Source organism: Gambusia affinis, linkage group LG07 (genome assembly GCF_019740435.1).
Source record: "Gambusia affinis linkage group LG07, SWU_Gaff_1.0, whole genome shotgun sequence".
Classification (NCBI taxonomy): domain Eukaryota; kingdom Metazoa; phylum Chordata; class Actinopteri; order Cyprinodontiformes; family Poeciliidae; genus Gambusia; species Gambusia affinis.
In genome coordinates this window covers 49152-61172 of record NC_057874.1, presented here as the reverse complement: position 1 = coordinate 61172, position 12021 = coordinate 49152, and the positions used below count along the sequence as shown (strand labels likewise).

The following is a 12021-nucleotide window of genomic DNA, read 5'->3' as shown; positions in this document are numbered from 1 at the left end:
AAGAATCCTACCTCTTCAGATCCCAAGCAGCCAAAAACACGAAGTTGAACATTTTGTAATTACATTTATTTAAAAGAGATTTATTTTTTCACTTGAAATGTTACAACAAGTGGAGCGTATGACTTCAGAATGAGCTAATGCCGAAAACAACAAACAAAAGGAAACTATCTGAATATTAACCAACTTACCTAATTAAAAGTAAACAAACCAAATGACAAACACCTACCTCCCTAACTAAGAAAAACATATTTTCACTTCTCTCGCTGAGATAAAGCGTTTTTGGTCACTAACAGTAAAAAAGCTTAAAACTCAAAATTTTGAACTGGTTCCAGCTTCAAACAACCAGATTTACTGCTTCTCCAAGTTATATTAAGCAAATTATGCTGAAATTTGATTGTGGTGCTGAAATTTCACAAACTGTCCGTTTTTGGCTTCTCTCGCTGAGATAAAGCGTTTTTGGTCACTAGCAGTAAAAAAGCTTAAAACTCAAAATTTTGAACTGGTTCCAGCTTCAAACAACCAGATTTACTGTTTCTCAGCATTTCCAAGTTATATTAAGCAAATTATGCTGAAATTTGATTGTGGTGCTGAAATTTCACATAGGCTAATTTCCGTTTTTCACTTCTGTCGGTGAAATCCTCCTAAATGTCCCATATAAAATGCGTCCAAATGTCCCATTATAAATCCTCCTAAATGTCCCATATAATATGCGTCCAAATGTCCCATATAAATTGCGTCCAAATGTCCCATATAAATTGCGTCCAAATGTCCCATTATAAATCCTCCTAAATGTCCCATATAATATGCGTCCAAATGTCCCATATAAATTGTGTCCAAATGTCACATATAAAATGCGTCCAAATGTCCCATATAAAATGCGTCCAAATGTCCCATTATAAATCCTCCTAAATGTCCCATATAAAATGCGTCCAAATGTCCCATTATAAATCCTCCTAAATGTCCCATATAATATGCGTCCCAATGTCCCATATAAATTGCGTCCAAATGTCCCATTATAAATCCTCCTAAATGTCCCATATAAAATGCGTCCAAATGTCCCATATAAAATGCGTCCAAATGTCCCATTATAAATCCTCCTAAATGTCCCATATAAAATGCGTCCAAATGTCCCATATAAATTGTGTCCAAATGTCACATATAAAATGCGTCCAAATGTCCCATATAAAATGCGTCCAAATGTCCCATTATAATTCCTCCTAAATGTCCCACATAAAATTCGCCCTGTTACGACCCGTCTAGGCGTGGCCAGATCATAACATAAAGAATCCTACCTCTTCAGATCCCAAGCAGCCAAAAACACGAAGTTGAACATTTTGTAATTACATTTATTTAAAAGAGATTTATTTTTTCACTTGAAATGTTACAAGTGGAGCGTATGACTTCAGAATGAGCTAATGCCGAAAACAACAAACAAAAGGAAACTATCTGAATATTAACCAACTTACCTAATTAAAAGTAAACAAACCAAATGACAAACACTTACCTCCCTAACTAAGAAAAACATATTTTCACTTCTCTCGCTGAGATAAAGCGTTTTTGGTCACTAACAGTAAAAAAGCTTAAAACTCAAAATTTTTGTACTCTTTCCAGCTTCAAACAACCAGATTTACTGTTTCTCAGCAGTTCCACGTTGTACTAAAGCAAATTATGCTGAAATTAAATTGTGGTGCTGAAATTTCACAAACTGTCCGTTTTTGGCTTCTCTCGCTGAGATAAAGCGTTTTTGGTCACTAACAGTAAAAAAGCTTAAAACTCAAAATTTTGAACTGGTTCCAGCTTCAAACAACCAGATTTACTGTTTCTCAGCATTTCCAAGTTATATTAAGAAAATTATGCTGAAATTTGATTGTGGTGCTGAAATTTCACAAACTGTCCATTTTTGGCTTCTCTCGCTGAGATAAAGCGTTTTTGGTCACTAGCAGTAAAAAAGCTTAAAACTCAAAATTTCGAACTGGTTCCAGCTTCAAACAACCAGATTTACTGCTTCTCAGCATTTTTTATGCTGTACACAGTAAAAAACCAAATGTCTTTTTAACACCTATACAGTTGAATTTAACTCCGTTTCAGATAATATTTGGTCCCACTCGAAAATAGTATAAAATGTACTCTATAGCCAGTGTCAAATTTTGAGGGATAATTTTACTCACTTTATTGTCACAATCAACAAGTGAGTGATTCAAATTATTTATCACTATTGCTTGTTTACACTCTCCAGAGTAATATTGTTATTTTTATCGAGTTAATTTTACACTAAATTTACTCTTTATTTTGTTGTTTTTTTCTCCCTTTTTCCAGTTTTTGTTTTTACACGTATACCATATAATGCTCACATTATATGGCTTTTATAAAATCTACCAATCACAATAATCACAAAGTTATAAGTTCACCGTGACAACATTTATTCAACTTTATGATCCAGTGACATAATTACTGGTGTCAGTTTAATAATCTTATAAACAATGTTCACCAAAGATAGCAATATTGGACAACAAAGACAGCAGTGTCATTTGCTTCATATGACATTTGTATGTCAAAGGGCTTCGGATAACATAGATGGTTGACATCAAACAAACAAAACCTTTCATCATTTTAGTAACTTCATAAGCATGAAAATGTTCATGAAAAGTTACTGTACATATGTCACACTAATGGAGCATTCCTGCACTCAACTCTGGGTGTTTCCTTTGTTCCTCCAACATCTATGTTGTAAGCAGTTGTTTGACTGAATTATGCATTTTTATTTTTAAGCAACTGTTAAGCAGTACATTTAGAAATCTGATGAGGTGATCGATCCACTGCTTGAGATTCAGACATCTTATGCGGCCTCTTTCGTTCTTGTGCAGATGGTAGTAGCAGATGCAGCAGAAGCAAAATAGCAGACATGCCACTATCCCAACATATAGACCAACAGCTTCAGGTAAACATCATCCCACTAACATATGAATTTCTCACAATTACCTAGAAGACCAACATACCATTCTCAACAATAAATCCAAGAGCTCAGTGGTGGGTACCAGGCCATCTTTATAACCTTGGATTTGAGACTGGTGGGCCATTTCTCCAAAAATTTGTTGGCAGTGCCGTCGCCAAACAGGAGTCTGAAATCTTGCTCTATCTGAAATGCATAAATAAAAGGATTTTACACAGTGATAAGACGGTAAATAGCCTGTACCTGTACAGTGCTTTATGAAGTACAGAGGACACCAAAGTGATTTACACCACATTTAGTCATTCCAATGCTGATGGTTGCGAGCTACATTGTAGCCACAGTTGCACAAGGGAAGACTGACATAAGCAATGCAGTCATGTACTTGTGCCACCAGGCCTTCTGAACACCACCAGCAGGCAAGGCAGGTGAAGTGTCTTTCCCATGGACATAACAATTTAGAAAGAGTTGGGGTTCAAACTGGCAATACACAAGTTACAGGACAAACTCCTATGACTGTTGCCACTAAATATTTTAGTAGTGTAAGAGATAAAACTGTCTTACCAGTCCTGGTGTGTCCAGAAACCGTGAAAAGACGGAGAAGACATCTGCTGCTTTCTTTTCATCATTGACCATTGAATGACGGTAATGGAAGGTAGCCTTCATCTTCTCACGGACAATGTCATCATCAGCAAAGTGTTTCAAAAAAGCAATAGCTGTTTCCACTTCCTCATCTGACATCACTTTGTCAGTAGTGAAAACCCTGGATTGGCCATGGCCTGGTCCACCACCTTAAAAAAAAATCTAACTCCCAACCACAGATTTTACATTACTTTACATATATTTACGTTTGAGAAAACTTACTTTTGGGAGATTTGCTACCTGAGGCACCCTTTTCCTCTGCCGTTTGAATGGTCTTTAAATGCCATGCAAGGTATCCTGAACTGCTTTCTGGATCATAGTAATGCTCCTATGTCAATAAATACAAGCAGACTAACCATTCCATAAACATCTTTAAAAGTAAATATACAGTATATGCTCAATGTTGCTAAGACCCTTTTACTTACATATCCATGTTCTGAAAACATGATAGGGAAATAGGGCAACAATCCCCTCAGCATACATCACTCTGACACTTTTAGGAGGGAATGAACTGATATTTGTAAAAAATAATAAAAAACAACTCAAAACCAAAATGTTTCATTATAGTCTAAGTGTATGATTCTTACCCATGTGTTTCTGTCAGCTGCAAGGATGTTTATCATCTGTCTTCTGGTTGCATCTCTCAAGCATTTAGTTCTTGCATACGCTCACCACCAGGCTTTGTTGTCAAGCTTTTTTCAATCAACTTCAATTTCAAAGAAAAAAAAATTAAAAGCTCTTGAACCACTAAACCTAGAAAGTACATAAACAATGCTAAATTAAATGTAATAATTTACTGCTTGCGCCTCATAATTTATGTGACATGGCCTTTTAGGTTGACTTCCTTCAGCAGTGGCTCCTTCTTCTGATGGTTCATACGTTGAGATAGTCAGGATGATAATATCATCTGATGTGACAGAAGATGAAGATAATGATGATAGAACAGCACCTGAAAAAAGTAAAGCAACAGCCTGTTTAGAACTCTAATGCCCCCAAACCAGCTTCTAAATTAAATATAAATACATCGGTGAATTGTTAGTGATTACCAGGATATTCTTTGTTGTTCAACATAACTTGAAAGGTTCCAGATGACTGATTCACTATTTCTTCAAAACCAAACATCAACTTCTCTATCAAACTGGTCATACACCTTCAGATCTTGCTGTCTGTCTTCTGGAATGTTACATTTCAGACAAACTAAAACAGAAAGAAATTTTAAAGAAGTGAAAATGAAAGCATTTACTGCTGATAAGCAAAGGTTGAAATAAGTAGAGTAACCCAATTAATTTTACAAAATGCCAGTGAGTTCAATCCAGTATAACATTTTAATACATGTTAATGCAAAGAAAAAAATACTTAATGCAAGATGGGTTTCTTATGAAAGAAAAAAGAAGTGAGATTATTTTACTAACCTACTAACCTTCTCTCATGAATCCATCAAATGTTAGGTCAGAAAGTTTCACGTACTTCTGCTCCCCACCAAACAAAACACGCAGTAAAATGGTCTGTTGAAAAAAAAGAATAACGAAAATAAACAACCATAACAGACACATTTTAATAGTTAATAAATGTGCTTAAAAGGTAATGCCATTTGAAAACTGAGTTCATATTCCCGATACAATTGAACACAATCTGTACAAGCAATATGGCGCCTATTAGCTGCTACATCAATGGTGCTAACCATGCTAACATAACTCGGTAGGTGCTACGACCCAGGCACGTGCAGAGGTGGGGCGTAGGAGGCTTGAGCCCCTGCCCTTTTTATCCTTGATTCCCCTAGTGCCCTTTTTGAGTTTTTTATTTTTTTTATTTTTTTTATTTTTAATCTGTATGTGAGAAAGGCCTGTTAGTCCCCCTCAGCAATAATATTTAGCTAAATATAATAATTTAGTAAAAAATAAACTTGTCTGGTTGCCCTCAGTTTAATGACTCTCAGAGCCTCCATGTCAGTGGCGGAGCCAGAGGGGTGGTTGCCACCCCCAACAGAGCCCTTGCCACCCCTACTGCCACCCCACTGGAAATGGTCATTTTAAAATATAATACTTATGAGATCGGCAAAGATTTGCCAGGAAAACTGTAATTTCCGACTGTCCCTGAAGGCAGCCCGACGCAGTAGCAGCTCACTGACGCTGTTCATTGGTTAAGCTGACATGTGGTTCCTGCTTGATCCAAAACATACCCGCGGCTTTAGAGTACACCGTTGAGGAGTTTTGTAGGTATTTACAACATTTTACCGCTCCGCGGCAACCGCTGTGTTACCTTCCTAATGAGAGGCGGCACTTGTCATGCATTTCTAAAAAGAAAAAAAAAAAATGGTTGTGCACCGCTCCGTAGTGCCTCGTTTATTATATTAGCCATGCTAGTGCTGATAGATCGTGTTTTAGACAGATTCTTTTAAAGATATGTTTTAGTGCACATGCTGCCCTGTAATGTTTTATTCATTTGGCCAGGATATATCTCCCAGCTCTTGCTTGAAATGTGTGGTAAGAATATGTGAAAAACCATTGTTAAGTTTTATAATGACTGAAATGTAAGTAGGCTATGTCATATGAAAGCTTTGAATTATAACCTAACTAGTTATATTAATTAATTTAATTAATCTATTTTTAATTTAGTATTATTTTAGCTAGCTACAGAAATCAGAGATCCCCCCCCCCCACACACACACACACACACACACACACACTCCAAGGTGTCCTGGTTTTCCCAAATGAAAATATGGTCATCCCATATGGACCCCTCTGATAAAGCCTTGCTCACCCTTTGGCCACCCCTTAAAAAAAAGTCTAGCTCCGCCACTGCTCCATGTTGTTCAGACTTCGGGTTCATGGTGAGGAGGAGGGGCCGGATCTGTGTCCTCTAACTATCAAATTATGGGCAAGAAAAACAACATATATATTTATTTTATTCTTTTTATTTTTATTTATTTACCTTGTTTTGTGAATAAAAACGTAGGTCTGATGTTGACGTTAGAAAAACTGTTTCTATTTATATTTTTATAATAGTCCTTGCAATAGCGGGACAAAACCCGCCTCACCCCTAAACACAGAAATGCTTCAGCTGCAGAGAAAACTTCTGACTTTAACTTAATCATTCTGGTAAAAGCCCGGTTCGCTACAGGCAGTCTGAGTCGGTCCCACTCACAGATATAAAGAATACCTGACTTTATATCAGACATCCTGATATAAGACACAGTACCAACTATCACCGCGAGTCGAAACGCAGCTCAAAGCCCCGGTACCACTCGGTCTCTGTTCGATCTGCTTCTCCTTAACGTTTCTACCTGGCAGGTTGAAGCCGCTGCTTACTGGATCAGGGCTGGAGGTTCACGGCTGTAAATAGAAGTTATTGCAGAACTTCAAGTGTTAAAGGAAGATTCGGCCCAGAGCATTTAGAGTTCATAAAATAAACATCAGAGAAAATACTGTGGAACCGCAGCACAAAGCCAAACATGCCACAATGAAATGAATCAAAATGTCTCCAAAGCATCGGCGGACTGACAGGGGCCACCAGGGGATTCCAGGTAGATTCCAGGTAGATTCTAGAGATGTGCATCGCATCGGCTGTTCATGCAGGGCCTATCAAAGGTAATATGGGGCCTTAAACAGGATCCCCCTCCCCCAAGAACCCAAACATGTTTAAATATTAATAAGGTGAATCTGTGAGAGGGAGAACAGGTTTAATGACTGAGTTTAAAATCAATCACTGATTATTGATTATTTGCTGTGATGTATTTGTGAACAAAACCAATTCAAACACAAAGATTATACCATATTGTAACCATGGTAAAATAATCAAACTATCAAGATGATTCTTTAAACTTTTACAAAGTAAACATCCTAATTAAATTTTCTCAGCTGAATGCTTTAAATAAAATGCAATAACATTGTCATTCTCTATAAATGATGCTACAGGTTTAGATCTATGGTCTATGTTACAATTAAACCATTTCTAGGGGCCCCTGCGTGTCTGGAGGCCCCTGAATGACCCCTACCAGCAGCTACTGAGATTTCTTTGCCTTGATATCCCAATCTTATAATTCTAGGTCTCAGAGTTGCTAACATCAAACCCCTTTGAGCTCTTTAGATCTATAAATCAGTCTGCAGTCAGGTTGTTCTAGAGGTTAAATAGATATTATTAGAGCTTAATTAGTGAAATGGCAGCAATTTTGCTTATTTCATAACCTTATAACCAGAGGCCTTCTGTCCTCTGCTCTGTTCTGTTTAACAGTGTGGAATAAAATAATTATTTACAGTATGTTTACTTTTATTAGAAGTTTATTTAATATTAATCATACAACGTTTAATTAGTCATATTTTACTCAGACTTACAGAGTCATTGTTTCTCTTCTAGCCTTCACAAGTTTGTTCCAGTGCGATAAATAAATAATTGTTATACATCCAGAGTGACAGACCAGACCCTATAGCTCCGCCACTGCTCCATGTTGTTCAGACTTCGGGTTCATGGTGAGGAGGAGGGGCCGGATCTGTGTCCTCTAACTATCAAATTATGGGCAAGAAAAACAACATATATATTTATTTTATTCTTTTTATTTTATTAGTGATTATTATTAGGCACAGAATATTCTGCCTGAAACTGGTTTTTAACTAAAGGTTGCATTTTTCTCACTATGTGTATTAATCTGATAAGCTTTTTCAGAATATCAGCGATGTCACCGTCTGTGTGCGAAGGGCATTAAACAGTAGAGATGTGATTCCTTTGTCTAGTCAGATCTATCTTCTGAGTTCTCCGTTTGTACAGATGTAATAAAGCTGATTTGTTCTCTCTTTTTAACAAGGTTTGGACTTTGTTAATTTCTCGTCACTTGACAACAGCGACAGATCAGCTCAGCCCTCCAGGACTGTCAGCAGCAGAAACAGAAACTTTATACCTGTTGGGGAAAATATAGATTATATTTGCTGTGCATTTCCCCGGATGATAGCAATAATATAGTAGGATCAAATTAAATTCTTGATTAACATGGGTTGTTGCTATGTTGTTGTACATAGTTTGTGTTCAATGTGCCTGTTTTTTTAAATTTGAGCCCCTGCCCCTGCATAGGTCTGTGCCGTGAATTGCAACCTCTGTCGCGGGAGCGCACATCGCTCTAAACTCTCTCATATTGATGAGAAAACGGACTGAAATATGACCAAAGACGAAACTTTTATTATCCTGTTTCTTAACCATGTTAGCCCTAAAACGGTGGGTTTTATATCGCAGATTAATTGAAATAAATACGGTTTTTACAGTTTTATAGAGACAAATGAGTCTAACGTTTTTCAGTCAGTGTCTTGTTGTTGCACACTTAATGATTAGGCAGTGTGTTTTTCGCAGGTTCTTTTATTTTCTTTACACTGTTAACACAGACAAGAGCGACAGTGAGCGCCTCCGCTGACCAGCCGTTACTGCACTAAATTTGCCGTTGGCTCGCTGAGTCAATAAATATTTACAATATAGGTCAAAAATGCTCATTTAAAACTTACACATAAATATTTAGTTACTTTACTCTAGCACACTTCCCCTCAACAAGACAATTTATGTAAATAGCAGCGCTAATTGATATTTACCTGTTAACACAGACAAGAGCGACAGTGAGCGCCTCCGCTGACCAGCCGTTACTGCACTAAATTGCCGTTGGCTCGCTGAGTCAGGAGTGCTCACCGTGCTCCATGTGCCAACTGGTGGCGAACTGCTGTAACTGCATCTCAGTACAAGTAGGGGAAGTGCAGCTTAAAGGTATGGTCAAAAGAAGTCTTTAAATAAAGTAAAGTAAAAAAAGGGAGGGGGTGTAATAATTCTAATGTCCATTCTGTCACATTGTGAAAATGTACTCCGCAGATGGTTTGAAATTCCACGATTTTCTTTTAACAACATATAATAGCTTAAAGCATTACAAAACAGAGGCCTATTATGTAGAACATTTTATATCATGTTTAACTGTCTAGTCTATTAATGTAGATGAGATGCATTTTAATTACTGAGCCTGCCAATATTTGTATCCCCTGTCTATTGTCCTGTAGATATAAAACTTATTGCGGTAGCTCAGAGAACAAGTATCATTATGTTGAAAAGGTGAAATCCCTCTTAATTCTTCATTTCTTCAAGGTAGCAGAGGGATGTATTAGCCTGCTGATATCTGCATACCCTATCTATTTTCCTCAAATATTATCCTATTAATATGAAACTCATACCAGCAGTTTATAAAACAAATGTGATTATGTACAAAAGGTGAAATCCCTTTTAACTCTTTATTTTTCCATGTTAGCAGGGACATGCATTTTTTGGCATTATGGATTTTTAGCCTACCGATACATGCATGCCCTATCCATTTTCCTCAAATGTTATCCTATTGACATAAAATTCATACCAGCAGTTCATATAGCTACTCTGATTATGTTGAAAAGGTGAAATTCCCCTTATCTCTTTATTTCTCCATATTAGCAGGGGATGCATTTTACTGCAAAGCCTATTATTAGCCTGCCAAAATCTCCATGTCTTATTTATTGACCTCTATATATAAAATTTATGTATTCCTTATTATTATCATGTAAGATGGTCAGTTCTGATGTCGTTAAAAATGTCATGTGAATAATGTTTACAAAATTGTCTGTACTGTTGTAATTGTAAATGGTTCCCTTTCTTACAAATTCTAATTTATTGACAGCATTATTAAATATGAAAGAATTTCAACTGATGGTTCCATACAGTAATTGTATGCACTTAAAAGTTACACTTGTCTATATGACCAGGGTCCTTTTTATGGTATTGCATGTATCCAACAAGGTGAGAAAAACAAGAAAAAATATTGTTTATTATAATTAAAAATGTCATAATTGGATAACTAGAATGTTAATTTAACATTCTATCCTCTCAACAACGGCATTTATAAGAAGCAAAGGAATGAAAGTGTCAAGGTGGAAACGTGAAACAGTCCAACATGCCATCCAGCAAGATGTGGTTTTATGTTGTGTTTGCTCTTAAAGTAAGTGATGTTTACTTACTTATATTTCCTATGTAATGTTGAACATTGTCTGTTTACAAATTGATTTATATAACCTTTATGTGTACTGTTCTGTCACTTTCCACATTCATGTATATCTATCTATGTCTGAAGATAGATAGAATTATATATCATTATATTTGTATACATCCCAGTTTATGTTTTTGATGTTGTGAAAAAAAAAGAATAATATGAAAGTGGTGGTCTAATAATCACCACTATAGCATTAGATTAATTGACATTAATCTGATGCTATTTTGCGTAAGTAGAACTTTTAAGATGATGAACAGTTTGGCTAACTTAAACTGTGTATTTCTGCCAAAAATATAATGTAGTTTATGAATTATATTGCTTTATTACATGGTTGATTTCTCTTAATGACAATGGAAAGATTCTGAAATAAGTATAGCAAAAATGTTTAATTATTCATAAATGTCATGACCTCTACTTTGACAAATATGTTGTCTTTGTAATGTGTCTACTGTTAATCTTCTTTCCATTTTAAAAAATATATATTTGTCAGTACAGTTTGCAGAGTGCATACTGTAAAACAACGACCTGAACTTTCCATCACCAGCAGAAGATGTTAATACCACGAAACTCAACATTTCCTCCACACTTCTTTCAGAATCAGGTGTCTTGAAATTTTTTTATGCAGTTCCTATGTGGGTGGGATACTATGTTTTGTGTAAAATCATGCACGCACAAAAAAAATTGTGTTAGGTCAACTATTTTATCTAATTAGAAATATTAAAATATTGAACTTTGCAGATGTGTGAAGTACAATCATGTTAGTGTTTATATCAAATTCAATTAGTGAAGAACATTTCAATACACCTGGCCTTGATCTCTAATAAATAAATTACACATAACACAACCCAATGTAAAACTGTTGATGCAAAAAACATAATAAACAAACCTAAAATTGTTCTAGAATACAATTACACTTTTCATGAGTAGCTTTAATGTAACATAGAAAGCAAAAAGAATTTGCATTTTGTGAAAGTACAAAACTGGAATGAGCTGTATCATGTGAACCCTTATATTCATTACTGTGTTTTTATAAAATTAACATTTACAAAATGACAACTTTCACAACATATACATATATATATCATATATATATTTGTAGACTTATTAAAATTTTCTGAATGCCATTTTTATACATTCAATGGCTTAAGTTGGAGAAAATTATAAAAAAGTAAACACTCAGTGATACTTTCTTTTACCATAAATCCCAGAAATACCTTAAATACATGTGTTTCAATTTATGAATAGACAGACACCATGTGATCCTGCCTAATATGCCAATATGATGTGCAGTTTCTATTACTTGTATCTGTTTATGAGAGGGATGATTAGAAGACTAAGACACACACAGAGGATTATTGTTGTTTAACTTTCTAAAGAGCACTAACAAACGTAATTATAA

The 12021-nt window shown here is 35.7% G+C and overlaps 1 protein-coding gene across 12 annotated transcripts in view; it reads right to left on the bottom strand.

Moving 5' to 3' along the window:
- Positions 1–1988: 1988 nt before the first annotated feature.
- The window catches only part of hyi (hydroxypyruvate isomerase), a 42702-nt gene continuing 32669 nt past the window's right edge, over positions 1989–12021 (bottom strand). The window contains exons 9-16 of one of the 12 annotated variants that reach the window (XR_006371040.1): positions 5010–5094; positions 4636–4786; positions 4387–4538; positions 4177–4295; positions 4015–4100; positions 3830–3917; positions 3512–3751; positions 1992–3136 (exon numbers count right to left, since the gene is read on the bottom strand). The gene's annotated coding sequence lies outside the window, so the exon portion shown is untranslated. Of the gene's footprint in view, positions 3137–3511; positions 4539–4635; positions 4787–5001; positions 5095–12021 lie in introns of all 12 variants that reach the window. The other 11 variants (XR_006371037.1, XR_006371036.1, XR_006371039.1 and 8 more) reach the window with 11 other exon arrangements.